Source organism: Macrotis lagotis, chromosome X (genome assembly GCF_037893015.1).
Source record: "Macrotis lagotis isolate mMagLag1 chromosome X, bilby.v1.9.chrom.fasta, whole genome shotgun sequence".
In the NCBI taxonomy this organism is placed as follows: Eukaryota; Metazoa; Chordata; class Mammalia; order Peramelemorphia; family Peramelidae; genus Macrotis; species Macrotis lagotis.
Genome location: NC_133666.1, coordinates 356,096,157 through 356,115,341, shown reverse-complemented (window position 1 = coordinate 356,115,341; position 19,185 = coordinate 356,096,157).

The window sequence follows — 19,185 nt, the reverse complement described above, 5'->3', positions numbered from 1 at the left end:
TTCTATTTGCACACAATGATTATGTGAGATAAGTTCTCCAGTCTTTCCTCCCTTTTTCTTTCTTGTGAAATTATGAAAGCATAATAAAAACACTCCCAGATCCTTTATCTTATTTAACTCCTTCTTTGGCCCTTGAGAACACTGGGAATGTGAAGCGACATTTATATCATCTTCCTCTATTAGAATGTAAACACTTCACAATGATCAAGGACAATTCTATGGAATCTGAATACACACCAAAACATACTATTTTCCATTTTTAAAATTTGTTTTTTTATTTTATGTCTTTTCCTCTCTCGAGAGAGAAGCTAGATGGATAGAAAACTGGTCTTGGAATCAAGAGGACAGGAGATGGAATCCAGCCTCAAGCACTTGACTCTTACTAGCTATGTGACCTTGGGTAAGTCACTTAACCCTGATTGCCTAGCATACAGGGCCATGTCCTTGTCTCACTCAAATCCAACTTACATGCTTATCATGGCAACATCTCTTTGATGTCATGGTCTTCTTAGAAAATGAAGGACAAACATTATTATTATTATTATTATTATTGTTATTGTTATTATTTATTTTATTTTTATTTCCCCTCACATTTTTTACTTTTGTTCCGATTCTTCTTTCACAACGTGATTAATATGGAAATGAATTTAACATGATTATACACATATATCCTATATTATTAGATTACTCACTGTCAAGGGAAGGGGAGAAGGAAGAAAGGAAGGGAGAAAAATGTGGAACTCAAAACCTTACAAAAAATGTATGTTGAAAACTATTTTTCCATTAACATTGAAAAATAGATAAAATTATTAAAATAACTTTTTAAAAAGAATGTAAACACTTCATCCTTACTTAGTCCCTTCCATTTAATTGCCTGATTGTATTTATCTTGCTTTATGTTTCTTTTGATATCTGTTTGTATTTCTTTTTTCTTTTTTTAATTTACTTTTTGAAAATTTATTTATACATTACTAAAATAGTCTTGTTGTAAGAGTAAACATAATCACCCTCCCCCAACAAAAATAAAAAATCTCACAAGAAATAAAGTGAAAAAAAAGGAAAAAAAGAATGTGCTTCAGTCTGTTCCGATAGCATCAGTTCTTTCTCTGTAGTAGATTGCATTCTTTATCGTAAGTCCCTCAGAGAAGTTATTCCAACAGTTGATGTTGTTGATTGTAATTCCCTCCATCCATTTCTCAATTATTTTATTTTCTCTCTCCTTTCACTCTGTGCCTCATCAAAAATGTGCTGTGGGACAGCTGAGTGGCACAGTGAACAGAGTACCAACCCTGGATCCAAGAGGCCCCAAGCCTACATCCCACCCCAGAGACTCAGCACCCACCTATCCCCCTGGTCCCAGACAGATCATCCAATTCCACCACCTTGCAAAAAGTAAAAAAGAAAATGTATTATATCTGGGGGTGACTATGTGGTGCAGTGGATAAAGCACCGGCCCTGGAGTCATGCCCTGGAGTCAGGAGTACCTGGGTTCAAATCCAGTTTCAAACACTTAATAATTACCTAACTGTGTGGCCTTGGGCAAGCCACTTAACCCCATTTGCCTTGAAAAATCCTAAAAAAAAAATGTATTATATCTGACTGTCCTCTCTCATGATCTAGCCCCTCCTCTATCCCCTATCTCCCCATTCCCTTCCTCCATCCCCTTTCATTCATCCATTTCTCCTTTTTCTTCTAGATTTCTGTGCCCTATTGTTCCTTTTCTGAGCCATTTCCAAAGAGAATGAAGGCTCCTTCACTCCTTCATTCCCCTTCATCTTCCTCCCTTCCACACCACTGCAAATCTAGTTCTTGACTCTTTTTCATGAAATATCTTAGTCTATTCTATCTCTCCTTTCCTTTCTCCCAGTACAATTCCTTTTCACTCATTGACTCCATTTCTACAATACATTAAGCCTTCAACTTCAGCTCTCTCCTGTGCCTTGTCTACATATGCTCCTAACTGCTCTAATAAATGAGAAGGTTCACATGAGTATTATCAGTATCATCTTCCCATATAGGAACACATGCAGTTCATCACCATTAAATCCCTCATAATTTACCCTCATCCACCTTCTCTATGCTTTACATAAGTCCTGTACTTGAATATCAAAATTTCTGTTCAGCTCTGATTATTTCAACAGGAAAGTTTGAAATTCCCATTTCATTGAAAATCCATCTTTTTCCCCTGGAAGAGGATGTTCAGTTTTGTTGGGTAGTTGATTCTTGGGAGCATTCCAAGTCTTTTGCCTTCTGGAATATTATATTCCAAGCCCTACAAGCCCTTAATGTAGATGCTACTGAGTCCTGGGTAATCCTGACTGTAGTTCCACAATATTTGAATTGTTTAGTTCTGGCTGCTTGTAATATTTTCTCTTTGACTTGGGAGTTCTGGAACTTGCTATAATATTCCTGGGAGTTATTTTTTTTTTTGGATCTCTTTCAGTAGGAGATTGGTGGATTCTCTCGATTTCTATTTTGCCCTCAGCTTCTATGATATCAGATCAATTGTAGACAACCTGTAGAAATTCTTGAAAAATGAAGTCAAAGCTCTTTTCCTGATCATGACTTTCAGGTAGCCCAATAATTTTTAAATTATCTCTTCTGGATCTATTTTCCACATCCTTTGTTTTTTCCAATAAGATATATCATGTTTTCTTCTAGTTTTTCATTCTTTTGTTATTGTATTATTGTGTCTTGATTCCTTACAAAGTCATCAGCTTCCTTTAGCTCCATTCTACATTTAAAGGATTTGTTTTCTTCAGACAGCTTTCTTATCTCCTTTTCCATCTGGCCAGTTCTCCTCATTAGCTTTTTGAACTGTTTTTTTTTCCATTTGACCTCAACTAGTTTTTAGTATGTTATTTTCTTCAGCAATATTTTGGACCTCCTTGACTAAATTGTTGACTTGATTTTCATGTTTTTCCTACATCTCTCATTTCTCTTCCTAATTTTTCCTCTACCTCCCTTACTCGATTTTCAAAAATCCTTTTTAAGCTCTGAAATAGCCTGAAACCAACTTCTATATTTCTTGGAGGATTTAGATGCAGAAGCTTGAACTTTCTCATCTACAGAGTCTGTGTTTTGATTTTCCATGGAACAAAAGCAATTGTTTATGGTCAAGTTCCTTTTTTTCTGTTTACTCATTCCCCCAACCTTTGCCTGGTTTGGGGGTGCTTCCTGAGCTTTTGAGACCCTCCCCACCACAAGGACCTAAGTATGTGAGGCTCTAACTGCTTTCCTGCCTGTGTTCTGGTCTGGGAATGACCACAGACCTTCCCCTCTGCCCCATGGCTGGGAGGAGAGTCCCTGCTCTTTGGCAATGAGGGGCCCCAAACTGGGACCAGGGTCTGAATATGGACAAAGCACAAGAGTCCTGTCCCAGGTCCAGAAGAGAGACCTCAACAGTCTCCCCCCACCCCCTTACTTTCTGTGGGCTGAATGCTCTAGTCACAGCTGCCAGGTGAAGGCCACAGCTATGCCAATAGCTGCAGCTGCACTGAGGGACCCGCTGGCTCCCATTCACTCTGGCAGAGGTTTCCTTGATGATCTTTTAAGTTGTACTTGGGGTTCCCTGTGTTGCCAGGTCAGGAAACTGTTTCTGCTGCCAGGAGCCAGTGCTTCCCATGACCTAGGCATCTAGGTGTCCAGTGGGCTGTTCCCAAAAGACTGGACTCCAGAGCAATAATCCTGGTTGTGCTGCCACCCCCCCTCCACCCCCATGGAACAGAGTTTTCCCATGATTTTCCAAGCTATCTTGGGTTGGAGAATTGCCTCACTGGATCTTTCTGTGGGTTCTGTCTCTCTCAAAAATTTAGTTAGGGCCATAATTTTAAGGTTTTTGTAATATTTTTCAGAGAGCTCCTAGGAGAGGCTGTTCTCATGCTGCCATCTTGGTTCCACCCCCAGTACTCCTTTGTGTTTGTATTTCAAAAAGTCTACTGAGCCCTAGTCTTTTCATTGTGAATGCTTGAAATTCCTCTATTTCATTAAAGGCATATATTCCTCTGTAGGACAATGCATTTGTTGGATAATTTGTTTTGGGTTGTAAGGCAATATCTGGATGTGGAAAACAGATCCCGGAGAGAGAACTCCTTTGTAGTGGTAGCTGCTAAATGTTATAAGATCTCTTTCTCTCTCTGGCTGTATCTGGTATTTTAGACTTTGACCTAGAATCTCAGAATTTTTATCCTTAGAAATTTTCATTTCGGGGTGGCTAGGTGGCACAGTGGATAAAGCACTGGCCCTGGATCAGGAGTACCTGAGTTCAAATCCAGCCTCAGACACTTAATAATTACCTAGCTGTGTGGCCTTGGGCAAGCCACTTAACCCCATTGCCTTGCAAAAACCTATGACAATATGAAATTTTTACATCAGGAATTTATTGGTATATTTCATATTGTCATCTAGTTCTAAGAGATCTGGGTATTTTTCCTTTATGATTTTTTTTAAATATAACATCCAGGAACTTTTGGTTGTGACTTTAAGATAGTCTAATGACTATGATATTTGTTTTCCATGTAATGTTTTTTTAACATGAGAAACTTTATATTTTTTTTTTAGCATTTCCTGCTTTATGAAGTCATATACTTCCATTTGGTCCAATCTAATTGCTTCTTCTGCTTAGCTAAGTGTTTTTATCTCATATATTAAGTTATTAATTCTCCTTCCAAGTCTTTACTCTATAGATCTCATTAATTTTCTTTAGTATTTTTTTGTAATTCTTTCACCAAAATACTGACATGGTTTTCATTATTTTCCTACATCACTCTCATTTCTCTTCCCAATTTTTCCACTATCTCCCTTATTTGATTTTCAAAAAATTTTTTTTAAGCTCTTCCATAGCCTGAAAACAATTCATATTTTTCTTGGAGGCTTTGGACACAGAAGTTTTGACTTTGTTATCTTCTGAGTGTGTATTTTGATACTCCATGAAACCAAAGTAATTATTTATGGTCAGATTTTTTTTTCTTCTGTTGTTTGCTCATTTCCCCAGCCTATGACTTGAGTTTAACTCTTTATGGAGGTGGAGCTCTGCTTCTAGGATGGGGGGACACACTTTCCCAAGTTTTGGGGAAAAAACTCTTTTGAGTTTCTGCAATTGTTTTCAAGGACACCCCCACACACACCCCCCCAAGGTATCTCAATTCCTTCAGGTTCTTACGAGAATCTCTGACTGTTCTCCTGGCCTATTCTCTGTTCTGTGGTTAGCCATAAACACTCCCCTCTGCCCTGGAATTGTGAGGAGGATCCCCGCTCCACTATAGCAGTAAAGCTTCCTTTTTCTGAGACTGGGATCTGACTATGGACAAAGCAACAAAATGCTGCCTAAGAGATAGCAGACAGACCTCTGCAGTCTTCCCTGACCCCCTCATCGTCCATGGACGCAGCCCTCTGGAAGAAGCTGCTGGGTGGCTCCCCAGGTCTGTTCCTGATTCCCAGGCAGGACTTGCAGTGAGGTCTGCACTGCACTGGGCTCCATGCTCACTCTGATGCAGCAGAGTTTTCCTGCTGACCTTCCAAGTTGTCCTTGGTATTCCTGGGCTGAAAGGTGTGGAAACTGCCCCTGCTGCCAGAGACCCAAGCACCCCTTGGGTTGTTCCTGGATGACTGTAGCCTGGCACGATGTTGCCTGGGCTGTACTGCAGCCCTTCCCAACTCCGTGTAACAGACTTTTCCCTCAGATAGTCCAAGTTGTCTTGGGCTAGAAAATTGTTCACTCAGACTTTCTGTGGGTTCTACCTCTCTAGAATTTGGTTAGAGTCATAATTTAAAGGTATTTGGAATGGTCTGGAGGAAAGCTGCCAGGATTTCCTGACTTCACTCCACCATCTTGATTCTGCCGCCCCCTCCCCATCTCATTTATTTTCTAATTATTTCTTCTAGTGCTCTCCTTTTATTTCCAAAGATTATTTTGACTTTTTTTTTAACGCTTGTTTTATTTATAAAAATTCTAGTTGAACTTTTGTCCAAGTGTGCTTTTCTTTGAAGCTTTGCTTAGAGATGTTTTGCAGCAATTCTCTTATTCTAGATGTATGTCTTAAACATCCATGTCACCATAACGGCTCTTTATGGTGGGAATTTTTTTGTTATATTTTTATTCACTCTTTTATCCAACCTTACTTCCCAAATTGGAACTTTGTGTTAGAACAATGTGTTAAAATTGTTTCTTGTTATTTCCCCTGATCACAATATATATAGCATAATAAGTTTATAACTAATATAAAGTAACAGTGGCAAAAGGCAAAATTGCAAAAGGGAACCTTGAAGTCACTTACTAACTTTCCCAAAGATCAAATGAGCATAATTTTCAAACTATATATTAACAAAGAAAAAAAAATCACATCCTAGGATAATTTGCTAAATCAAGGGAAAGTTACATAGGCTTGCTGTCAGACTTTTTGATTTTATAATATCTAAATCTCAGATAAGCTCCAAATATCTCCAATTAGATCAGCAAAACACTAAATGTTACTTATTACTTTGAGATGACGTGGTTATGTTAATGAACCCAATCCCAAATTAACCCAGATAAGAGTCATCCCCCACCAAAACTTAATAAAGTTGAGACCTCAAAATCAAGCACTTTGGGGGCAGCTAGGTCACATAGTGGATAGAGCACTGGCCCTGGAGTCAAGAAGATTTGAATTCAAATCCAGCCTCAGACTCTTAATAATTACCCAGTTTTGTGACCTTGAACAAGTCACTTAACCCCATTGTCTTGCAGAAATAAAAACAATTACTTTTTCATCTCTTTCTGTAGCCAAGCTGTGAGTGCTCCTAACTCTAGTCCATGATTATGTGCATGACTCTCTATGCCTCTGCTTCTCCCCACCTTTTCCTTCTAAGGCCAGCCTTCCTCCCCCCCATTCCATCCCCCCCACTATCTGCCTCTGTTCCCCACCTCCTTTTCACTGTTTATCTCTGGACTTTATTTCTGTTTGCCTCTTCACCTTCTGTACCTTATTAAAGTGTGATTGAAGTCTTACTCCCTACTGTCATCTTAGTCTTTCCTGGCAAGAACCCAAAGTACCAGTTGTACCTGCCGCCATTTCATAATTCCATAAACTAATTTGCAATTCAGCCAGACTCTGTGTACTTCTAAAGGGAATGAGTAGGCATTATTTAGTCCTGATTTGTATTCTTTGAGTTCTGTTGCTACTTTCTATGGGTATTGGGTGCCATGTTCTTTTAAAAAATATTTTTATTTTTATTTTTTTTCCAACAAAATGCAACAATAATTTTCACTAATCATTTTTGCAAGGTTTTGAGTTTGACATTTTTCTCCCTCCCTTCCTTTGCTTCCGCCCTCCCCCTGACAGAAAGCAATCTAATATAGACTCTACATGTGTAATTATACTAAATGTAGATTCATATTGATCTTGTGAAAGAAGAATCAAATCCAAATGGAATGAAAAAACATTAGAGAGAAAAAAAAATAATACATAATTCACCTTTTAAAAATTGGAGATAATAAGCTGTGGCCTGCATTCAAACTCCACAATTCCCTCTCTGGATATGGATGATATTTTAGAATTATCTTTGATTATGGCACTGCTAAAATGAACAAGTCCATCTTAGTTGATCATTGCCTATATTCTTCTGGTTCTGCTCATTTCACTAAGCATCAGTTCATGTAAGTCCTACCAGGCTTTTCTTTTTCTTTTTCTTTTTTTGCAAGGCAATGGGATTAAGTGACTTGCTCAAGGTCACACAGCTAAATGACTATTTATTAAGTGTGTGAGGCTGGATTTGAGCTCAGTCCCACTGTGCCACCTAGCTACCCCAAACTTCCAGGCTTTTCTAAAATCCCATCCCATTCCAATCCCATTCCATTTCTTATAGAACTATAGTGTTAGATCACATTCATATACTACAATTTGTTCAGTCATTCCCCAGTTGATGGGCATCTCCTCAATTTCCAATTCTTTGACACCATGAAAAGAGCTAATATGAATATTTTTGTACATGTGGGTCTTTTACCCTTTTTCATGATCTCTTTGGGATACAGACCCAGTAGTGCTCTAGCCGGATCAAAGGGTATGCTCTTTAGGTGTAATTAAAATTGTTCTCTAGAAAGGTTGGATCAGTTCACAACTCCATCAACAATGCATTAGTGTCCCAGTTTTTCCACATGCCCTCCAACATTTATGGTTTTCCTTTTTGGTCATATTGGTCAATCTGAGAGGTGTGAGATGCTTCCTCAGAGTTGTTTTAATTTGGGGTGCTATGTACTTTTGCGATCTGAGGGGTAGCTCTGGCCGAGGACCTGCACATCTTCAGTGCCTCTAAAATGATCTGATCTAGAGCAGTCTATCACCTCTTGATCCTGGTTTGGGTCAGCTTCAGAGTAATCTAGAGGCTAAATTGTGGAAATGTTCAGTGGGTCATTTGGTCTGCATGACAACCACAGGCAGGGACTCAAAATTCAATAAATCAAGGAGTTTTTAGGGTTGAATTAATTCACCAAATATAGCAAATGACATTATAAATATCCAAATGGCCCTTGTCAGAAAAAAAATGATTCTTCTCTAAAGCCAAAATCACACAGCTGCTGCTGCTCACTTTCATGCAGCATGCAACCTTGTGGACCATGACTTGTTCTTTGCTGAAAGGCAGTTATCACCCCCAGCCATAAGTTCTTTCCTAAGTTCAGACTGCATCTGGGATGTGGCTAGAGTATAAACAAGAGAATTTTCATTTGCCTTCTGCTCCTACTTCCTGCATAGAGTCAAGCCTGTCCTTCTTGATTCTGGACTACTTTTTGCTCTAATAAATAGCAACAGGTCCCAATTCCACAATAGGGGAATAAGAATATTTAATCATGTAAAATTCTAGTAATGATTTCAAGATATTAAAGTAAATAAGCAAAGTGACAAAATGCAATGTTTGGAAAATGGAACCTGGAGTAAATATGTTGCTTATGGGGCAGCTAGGTGGTGTAGTGCATACAGCACTGGCCCTAGAGTAAGGAGTACCTGAGTCCAGACATTTAATAATTACCTACCTGTGTGACCTTGGGCAAGTCACTTAACTCCATTGCCTTGCAAAAAAAATGCTGCTTATATTAGGTACAGTCATTCTTAAAAACTCACAAATTATGGGTATTTGTAAAATTTTAAAACCTTAAAAATGTAACTCTTTTCTGCTGTTAGCAGACCAAGTTTTCACTGAGAAAAACAAAGGAAAATGTTTCTTATATTTCTTGGTAGCATGATACAAAGGAATTTTATAAAGTCAAGTAAAATAGTCTAGTAATATTCATCACACTATCTAATCACCTTGTACTAATGAACAAATATGAAAGTAACAATTCCTTCTAGAAACAAAGGAAATAAAAAAAACAAAAGATGTTGAACAATAAAATGGGAACTATAGTGGAAGTCAGAAAACTTGAGCTCTTCTTCTAATTCATCACTAATATTTTAACTATTTAGAATGGGGTGACCTCATTCCTGCTATGAAATCAGAGTGAGTCCAAATTAAATATCTCACTTTTTCTTTTAAGCACAATTTTATGCTTTTTATTAAGACTCAGGCCAGCTAGTAAATGACTGAGTCAAAAAAAATAAAGTCCAAGGGACCGAGAACAGTAGCCTTTACTAGTTAAATTTCTGAGTCTCCTATTTTTGATTTTAAACATTTCTGGTGGAGAAAATATTTGGCCAAGGTCACACAGCTAGTAAGGTCTGATGCCAGACTTAAATGAGGTCTTCCTAACTCCAGGTCTGGCACTTTTTCCCACAGTACCACTCACCTGTGCCATGAAAAAAAAAGGTTGAAAAATTCAATGAGGTGTATAGTCGGAAGAGAAATGAGCATGGATAGTTTAGGGCATTTCCTGAGATGGTAGTTCTAGACATTTCATAAAATACTATTTGAAGTTTCCATTTCTTTTAAATGGATTCAAACATTAAATTATAGGAAATTCTTAAAGTCTAGGCATCTTCCTTTTCTTGGCAGCTGGGCAGATAGGACACCATGTCTCAAGTCAGGAAAGGCTGACTTCTTTGACCTCAGACACTTCATAACACTCTCTAATCTACTTATAGCAAAAGAAAAGGAAAACAGGCAAGTAGCAATCATTAAAATATCAATCTGGATCCTATATACAAACAATGATACAGAAAGCATTCCTGTTGGGTTGCAAAATGGTAACTGACTTTGCACATCATAGAAGGAAAAAAACTATATTTATTTTTACTTTCTTTTTTGATTTTAATATTTATTTATTCTTTTTGTACAAATAATGTTTTTTATACATTAATATAAAATATTATTATTGTTTAAGAGTAAACAGAATACCCCCTCCCCCCACAAAATATAGACTCACGAGCAATAAAGTAAAGGGGAGAGAAAAAAATTAAAATTAAAAAAAAATAGTAGTAATGATTGTAGTTATGGCCAGGTGATGCAATGGACAGAGCCCCAGCCCTGGAGCCAGGAGCACCCGAGCCCATATCCAGCCCCATACACCCAACAATCACCCAGCCATGTGACATGCAAGCCCCACTGCCCTGCAAAAACCAAAAACAGAAAAAAGAAGAACCAAAATAAGATAAAATAGTAATAATAGTAGGGGTGGCTGGGTGGAGGACAGAGCATTGGCCCTTGAGCCAGGAGCACCCGGGTCCAAATCTGGCCTCAGACACCCAAAGATCACCCTGCTATGCGGCCCCAGGCAGGCCACCCCACCCCATTTGCCCTGCACCCCCCAAAAAAATAATAATAATAATAAATGTGCTTCGGTCTTTGTTCCAACACCAACAACTCTGTCGTGGGTGAATCACATTTTTTATAAGTCCATCACAAAAGTTACTTCCATATTTTTCCACCATCGCCATTGCTCATCACAACTCCCTCCTTTCTTATTTCTCCACTACCATGTACTATATTTTCTCTCTCCTTTCACTCTGACTCTGCTGTAGGGTAACTGAGTGGTGCAGTGGACATATCCCTGGCTCTGGGGCCAAGAGGCCTCATACCACCCCTTAGGCCCAGCATCCACCTGGCCCTATGGTCCCTGACAGGCCATCCAACCCCAGCCCCTTGCAAGAAGCAAAAAGGAAAATGTGTCATATCTGACCACTCTCTCCCTATGGTCCATCCTCTCCTACATCACTCACATCACCGTTCTTCACCTTGTTCCCCCACCTCTCCTTCTTGCTCCAGATGCCTATACCCCATTGAGTATATATGCTGTTTCCTCTCCTAGCCACCTCTGATGAGAGCAAAGATTCCCTCACTCCCCCTTGTGTTCCCCCCTTCCATATCATTGCAACAGCTCGTTGTAATAAAGAAAAATCTTATTATATGAGATATCTTGGCCTATTTCCCCCTCTCTTTTTTCTTTCTCCCATTACATTTCCCTTTTTTTCCTATTGATGCCATTTTTACATCATATTTTATCTTCAAATTCAGCTTTCTCCTGTGCTTCAACTATAAAAGCTCCCTCTACCTGCTCTATTAACTGAGAAGGTTCATGTGAGTATTATCAGTGTCATTTTTCTATGCAGGAATACATGCAGTTCATCCTCATTAAGTCCCTCATATTTCCCCCCTCTCCTCCAATCTCCATGCTTCACCTGAGTCCTGTATCTGAAGATCGAACCTTCTGTTCAGCTCTGGCCATTCCAAAAGGAACATTTGAAATTCCCCTGGTTCATTGAAAGTCCGTCTTTTTCCCTGGAAGAGGACATTCAGCCTTGCTGGGTAGTTCATTCTCGGTTGCATTCTAAGCTCTTTTGCCTAACAGTATATTATATTCCAAGCCCTATGAGCTTCCAATGTAGTTGCTGCTAAGTCCTGTGTGATCCTGACTGCAGCTCCACGATATTTGCACTGTGTCCTTCTGGCTGCTTGTAATATTTTCTCTTTGACTTGGAAGTTTTGGAATTTGGCTATAATATTCCTAGGGGTTGGTTTTTGGGGATCTCTTTCTTGGGGGGATCGGTGGATTCTCTCCATTTCTATTTTGCCCTCTGCTTCTAAAATATCAGGGCAATTTTCCTGTAGTAATTCTTTGAAAATGTTGTCAAGGCTCTTTTCCTGATCATGACTTTCAGGTATTCCAATAATTTTTAAATTATCTTTCCTAAGTCTGTTTTCCATATCAGTTGTTTTTTCAATGAGATGTTTCACATTTTCTTCTAATTTTTCATTTTTTTTTGTTTTGAAGTATTGAGTCCTGGTTTCTCGTAAATTCATCAATCTCCCTGAGTTCTATTCTTTGTCTAAAGGATTTGTTTTCCTCAGAGAGTTTTCTTATCTCTTTTTCCATCTGGCCAATTTTGCTTTTTAAAGCAGTCTTCTCCTCAATAACTTTTTGAACTGTTTTATCCATTTGACCTAAGCTGGTTTTTAGCATGCTATTTTCTTCAGCATATATTTGTATTTCCTTGACTAAGCTGCTGACTTCATTTTCATGTTTTTACTGCATCTCTCTCATTTCTTTTCCCAGTTTTTCTTCTTACTCTCTCATTTGATTTTCAAAGTCTTTTTTGAGCTCTGTCATAGCCTGAGCCCAATTTCTGTTTTCCTTGGAGTCTTTAGATGCAGGAATTTGTGCTTCCTCATCTAGAGACTGAGTATTTTGATCCTTCTTGGGTTCACAGGCAAAATATTTCTCAGTGGTGTTCCTCTTGTTTCTCTGCTCACTCATTTTCCCAGCCTGAGCCTGGTTTTGGGGTGCTTCCTGAGCTTTTGGGACACTCCCACAAGGGTCTCAGTGTGTGAGGCTCTGTCCTCCCTCCTGGTCTGTGAATGACCATAAGTGCCCCCCTCTGCCACAGGGCTGAGGTGGGGGGGGCCCTGCTGTTCTATAGGGGGGCCTAGACTGGCATCAGGATCTGAATGTGTTCAGAACCCCAGTGTCCTGTCCCAGAGGCAGAGGACAGAGCTCTGCAGTGTCTCTCTCTTCACTCCCCTCCCTAGGTTCAATGGGTTCATTCCCTGGGGGCTCCTGCTACCGGCTCTGCCTGCTTCTGTTCCTGGATCTGGGCTTCAGAAAGACCACATTGCTCACTGTGTGCCCTGAGGCCTGGGCTTCATGTGCTCACTCTGGCAGAGGTCCCCCGCTGTTCCCCCACTTTGTGCCCGGTGCTCCTCAGGGTGCAGCTCAGGAGACTCCCCCACTGCTGTGAGCTGTGACTCCCAGTGCCTTGGGGCTGCCTCCAGGAGACTGAAGTTCTTTTGCTCTGACAGGCCACCCCTACGGCGGGGCACCCCTCTGACCCCAGGGAGCAGAGCCTTTCTGCTCTTTTCCAGGTTACCTTGAGTAGGAGAACTGCCTCACTGGGTCCCTCTGTAGGTTCTGTCTCTCGAAAATTTAGAGTCCTTAGCTTATGAGTTTTATGAGAGAGCACCTAAGACATGATCTGCTCTTGTCGCCATCTTGGCTCTGCCCCCAGGAAACTATCAAAAATTGTTTTTATTAAACTTTTGTCTGAGGGGCGGCTAGGTGGTGCAGTGGATAGAGCACCAGTCCTGGAGTCAGGAGTATCTAAGTTCAAATCCAGCCTCAGACACTTAATAATTACCTAGCTGTGTGGCTTTGGGCAAGCCACTTAACCCCATTTGCCTTGCAAAATCCTAAAACAAAAAAACAAAAAATCTTTAGTCTGAAAAGACTTATGTTCGAAGTATTCCCTTGAAGTTTGAGGGGTTTTTCCCTCAGAATTCTCTGAAGGAAAAGATAATACAATTTTGGTTTGGGTGATTGATTATTAGGTTTGAATTTCATGTCTCTCTCCTCTTCCAATGGGCTCAAAATATCCTATAAAAATTTTCCCTTTAATTCAACAATTCAACTAAAATTTACTGAGGACCTCCCCTGTGCAAAATACTGAACTAAAACCTCAGGTATCTCAAAATAAAAAACAACTTCTACCATCAAAAAGTTTACAGCCTAATAAATGGAGTGGTAACCAAATACTCCAATGCACACACATGTATGTATGTATGTAGCATGTTTCATATATAATACATGGCCTATATAATTCCTCATCAGATTCTCCATAAAAATAGAGATAGCTTCCCGAATTCAACCTGCCATTGAAGTCATGAGACTGGAGTATCTGGGACTGCTTGCAGAGGAAAAAAGGAAAAAGCCAGGTCAAAAGGTGGATAATTCAGAGGTTCATCTTCCATATTTGACATGATTTAGCTTTTTCCCCCAAAGCACTTATCTGACCACAGATTCGTATTTCTCTGGGCTTTCCTACAAAAACTTTGAGGAGCAACTGGAACAATGACTACTTCTACCAGCTACTGTTGAATAAAGTTGGGCCAAGAGATCCTCTAACCAGTGGGTGTGGTGCTGCTCAAACCAGTTTTAGTGATGCAGTCACAATTGCCCATTAGAGAAAATATCCCCTCCTGGGACTACCAGTAAGAGAAGGGGGAAAAACTCTCTTCAGGAGAGAAAGGAGTTAGAGCACCTAACCCCCTCTGCTGCAGTTGTCAAGGTCTTTGACTTCTAGACTGTACCCAAAAACTGTTCTCCTCCCAGTCTTTTCTGCCCTTTCTTTCACTGCATTTTAGTCTCTTATTTATCTCTTATTTATTTGATATTAGATAATTGTCAGAAGTTTGGGGAAGGTCAGTCTAGGGTGAAGGCAGAGGACAAATGCAGCCCTCAGCAAGGCAGCCAAGTAATGATCTCCCTGGGATAATCGCAAACCTGGTGCAGTTATTCTGCTGTAGCATTCTTTAGCCCAAGGTGAAAAATTAAGAGTAGTAATCAAAAAGAGAGATGTTCCCTAACCTGGGGCAAATCAAAAAACAAAAATCTCCTAGACTTCCAAATTGCGATTCACAGACACCTGAAACCTTTGGTAACTTCATCCTCATGCCCTTCTCTGGGTTACTAAGACACTTTCAGAAGGTCCAGAGTCAAAACTTTTTCATAAAAATAATACTAAGATTTTTTTTGCCTAGTAAATAACCTCCCTTCTATACATCAGTATGAGAATGGATTGGATTCATATACTTCAACCAAAACATATTGCAACAGATTGACTGAATAAACAGATATGAGAATGAAGTTGTCTTGTATTAAGACAGACATCAGAGATTTGCAAAAATATGAAAAACAAAGTCACCTTTCTCACTATATTTTTGTCTTGGGAAATAGTTATTTTCCATTTTTTAATGTTTTACTATTATGAAGAGGAATAAGCCTTTATGTCATGCCTATAATACATTCAGGCACTGAACAAAGAACTTTATATATATCTCATCTGATCTTCATAACAATCCTGAGATGTAGGTACTGTTATTTCCCTCACTTTAAAATTGGAAAAAACCAAGACAAATAAAGACAAATGACTTGCCTGGAGTTACATAGCTAGTTAAGTATCTGAGGTCAGATTTAAACCCAGGTCTTGCTGTCTCTAGGCCCAACACTATACATGTATGGTTCACAGAGAAACATGAATGAATATCTTCAGAGTCTCTTCCAAGTACCTTTCTCCAAGGGAGACTGGTTCCTACCAGAAGGGGAAGTGGGAGATTGGTGCCAGAAACTAGTACTCTGTTCTTTTCAAAGAGAGAGGGTACCAAGTCAGATAAATCTATCTACTCCCTTAAATATTGTTAATCTGAAGGAAATAATTCTTCAATTCAAACAGAACTCCTGATTGCTATCCCTAAAGGAGAAGTAGTGTTCCAAATTAAATATCCAAGGCTTGACTTCCTTTCCACCAATTGCCAATTCCATAATGAACATACATAGCAAATATAAAATAAACTCATTTATCCAAACCAATAGCAAACAGATATCAGACCAGACAATACACAGAGAAAATGAGATTTTCCATGGGGAGATAACTATCTTAGTCAATGTAGAGAGTTCCAGATATCACCCCAGGAAAATTTCCCAAAATCTTTACTATTCTAAGATGGGATGGGTAGATGATAGAAATGTTAACTCTATCAATTAACTTCTTAGAGTCTTTTTCTATCTTTGGGAACTTAAAGAGAATCTGGAATCATATGTCTTCTTTCTCAAAGCTAGAAACCAGAAGAACAAGATCTTATCTCTCCCAAACTCCCATCAACTCTGAAACATAGAACACTGAGTAATCAGTTTTCACCAGAGAAGAGTCTTATGCAAATAAATTTTGAACTGCTGGTTTAATGCTAACATTAATAGGTTTTTATTATCATTTTAACTAATTAATAAACATTTCAAGTTATATCAGTTTAAATTTCTAATGTGGCAAATGTCAATCAATATAGCTCATAAAAATAAAAGATCTTTGGTAACCTCATTAATTTTAAAAAGGGTAAAGAAGTTGTAAGAACAAAAAGTTTCTGAATCACTGCACTAGGCTATGGAAGACCCTTTAAATAGCTATGAACTTGTCCCAAAGAAGAGAGAAAATAGATGCCTTTCTAGAACTTTTTACTAGTGCCCACCTATTTTTCCCTTCCTATAACTACTTCTTTTTCAGTAGTAACCATTTACCTGTGGATAAAGACGTCAGCAGAACTAGGGCTCTTCTCTGTTCTTTCAGCATCCAACATCAAATGAAAGCTATTTCTCAAGGAATTAATTTCTCTCAAGGAAATCAGTTCATGAAAGACTTATATTCCAAAGACTCTAATCTTCCTGTGACTCTTATTAGTAATGGGAGGTCTCATTTTTTGATCAATCTTACATAAAACATAAGGTAAGACTGGATTTATAGAATTTTTAATGGTTATTGAATTCAATTCAATGAGCAATCCTAAGAGCCTCCTAGGTGCACTGACCAAAGTACTCAGAATACAAAGATAAAAATGAAGCCATCCCTGACATCGAGGATATTACATTCTATCTGAAAAGATGTACACATATAGATAAATTGAAAATATACAGAATAATATACTTTACTTGCATTATTCTTTGGAGCCTAATTCTACTTTTCTCTTATTCTGTTTTCTAATTGATATGTGTGCATTTTGGGGTATACTTTATCTCCTCCAAGACATTGTTAGATCATTAAGTTCAGCAAGTACATCTTGTAAATTTTTATAGCCCTGACATTACTGGAAACCTAGTAAACATTCAATAAATACTGGTTCAATTTAATTAAACTTATCTTGGCCTCCTTTTACATTAAAGTTACAATGTGCTCTAGTTTCGGTTAAACATAAATCTGGGAAGAAAAAAAGACAAAATGGTTGAACGATGAGGTATTAGTGAAAAATACAGAAAAAAAAGGGGGCAGCTATGTGGCACAGTGGATAGAATACTGGCTCTGGAATCAGGAGGACCTGAATTCAAATCCAGCATCAGACAATAATTACCTAGCTATGTAACCTTGGGCAAGTCACTTAACCCTATTGCCTTACAAAAAGAAAAAAGAAAAAAGAAAAATACAGTCAGATGATCTGAGTTTGAGTTCCTGCTCTGCCTACATGTTTGTTGACCCTTGGTAAGTCACAGCTGTTTCTTCAGTAAAATGTAGAGATGAACAAATGTTCTTTAAGGTGGCTTACAACTATACAACACTGTGATTATATAAATTGCTTATCATTCGTTTCTGGGTGTGGAGAGACAACTACTGAGCCCAAGTGATATCAGTAGATAGGAAGGAATGGAAACTTTGGACCAAGGCAATCCTCGGGGTTAGAGAAGTAATCATAAATGAAAAAGAAGCAGAAAATAATGGCCCAAATGTAAAACAAATAGAAAATGTAGTCCATTAATAATTTAGGACATGATATTGTGAAGGAGGTAATGTGACAGAGGAGATAGTTAAAACTCTCCCTCTGACAGACAGTGTGACCACAGGCAAACTATTTAATCTCTAGTTTCCTTACATTATAGGCATTAGCTATTTAGTCATAGCAATGGGTAAACTATTTAATCTCTAGATACCTTACATTCATAGAATTTATCTATTATCTACTAAGTCATAGCAACATACCTTGATAACATCACATATCTCCTCCAAAAATATCATCATATAATATCATCTAAAAAAATCTTGGGTTTTCTTTGAAACCTAAGAAAGATAATGGTAAAGAAAAGGGTATGAACTTTCTTAAAATTAGATTTGGTCAAATTTATCATCATCTCAGATGATATATACCAAAGATGATATATACCAAAGTATTTTAGTCATGTATATAAGATGGGGGCACTGAGTGACCCTAGCATTTTAACCACAAAAAGAGGGCAAGGAAGAAATAAGAGTGAAGAAAAAATGAAAAAAGGAGAAAAAGAGGGAAGGACAGAAAAATAAAAGTCTAATTTATAACAATGTTTTTTGTAGTCACTGATACCAACATTAAAGTTTCATACAATTTTTTTTAATTTTTTACATTTATTTTCTTGTTTTTGCATTGTTAGGAAGTATTTTTTTAACTTATACCAAAATTTTAGAAGAGGACCCTTTCTGGAAATGAAATCCTGGATTTGAGAGAGCCAAAAACTAATCTAGGATGACTAGTTTCCATACCACAAACATTTACCTTAACAATTTGTAATGACCTCCCCCATATATACCAAAAACATTTGAATAGCTAGCAGCCGCAGGAGTTATCCATCTTCCACTCTGAGGCCTCAGCCTGTTTTATAAAATTATTTCCATAATCAAATATCAAGAAAATGCATGCCCTTGACCCTGAAACATAAATGTGAATGCAAACCAAGTATGAGTAATGTTCTCCTGTGGCAAATATTTGTAAATCTAGTTTGCATATAGAAATCTAGGAAGTTTTGTCTGCTTTGCACAGCATTATGCTGATGGGTCAGCAAGCTCTTAGACCCTTAATTCCATTAGCTAACCTGAGCAATCTTTGTGGGTCCTATCTAGTTATGACAGCGGCTCTCCACCATAAATTGGGGGCGGGGAGACTGGACAATGAAGATGAGGGAGGAATTGATAAAAGAAGAAAGGGGAGGATAGGGAGACAAGAGAAAGAACAAGAAAGAGGTGATATTGTGAGTGATTCAGGGTCACCAATGTTGTAGAATTTAAGGTAGAGGTTATATATAGTAACTCAATAAACATAAATCCAACACAAAGTGCAAAGCTCTATTTGAATTTTGTGTGTGAATTCTTTGAGGCTTTTCTTAATTAAAAAAATAACAATGATATGTTATGAACATATGGACACATGTTCCTATGTTAATATGAACAAGTTGACTTTCCTCAGAGTACAGCAACTGGAAATAGAGTGCTATATATTTTGGTA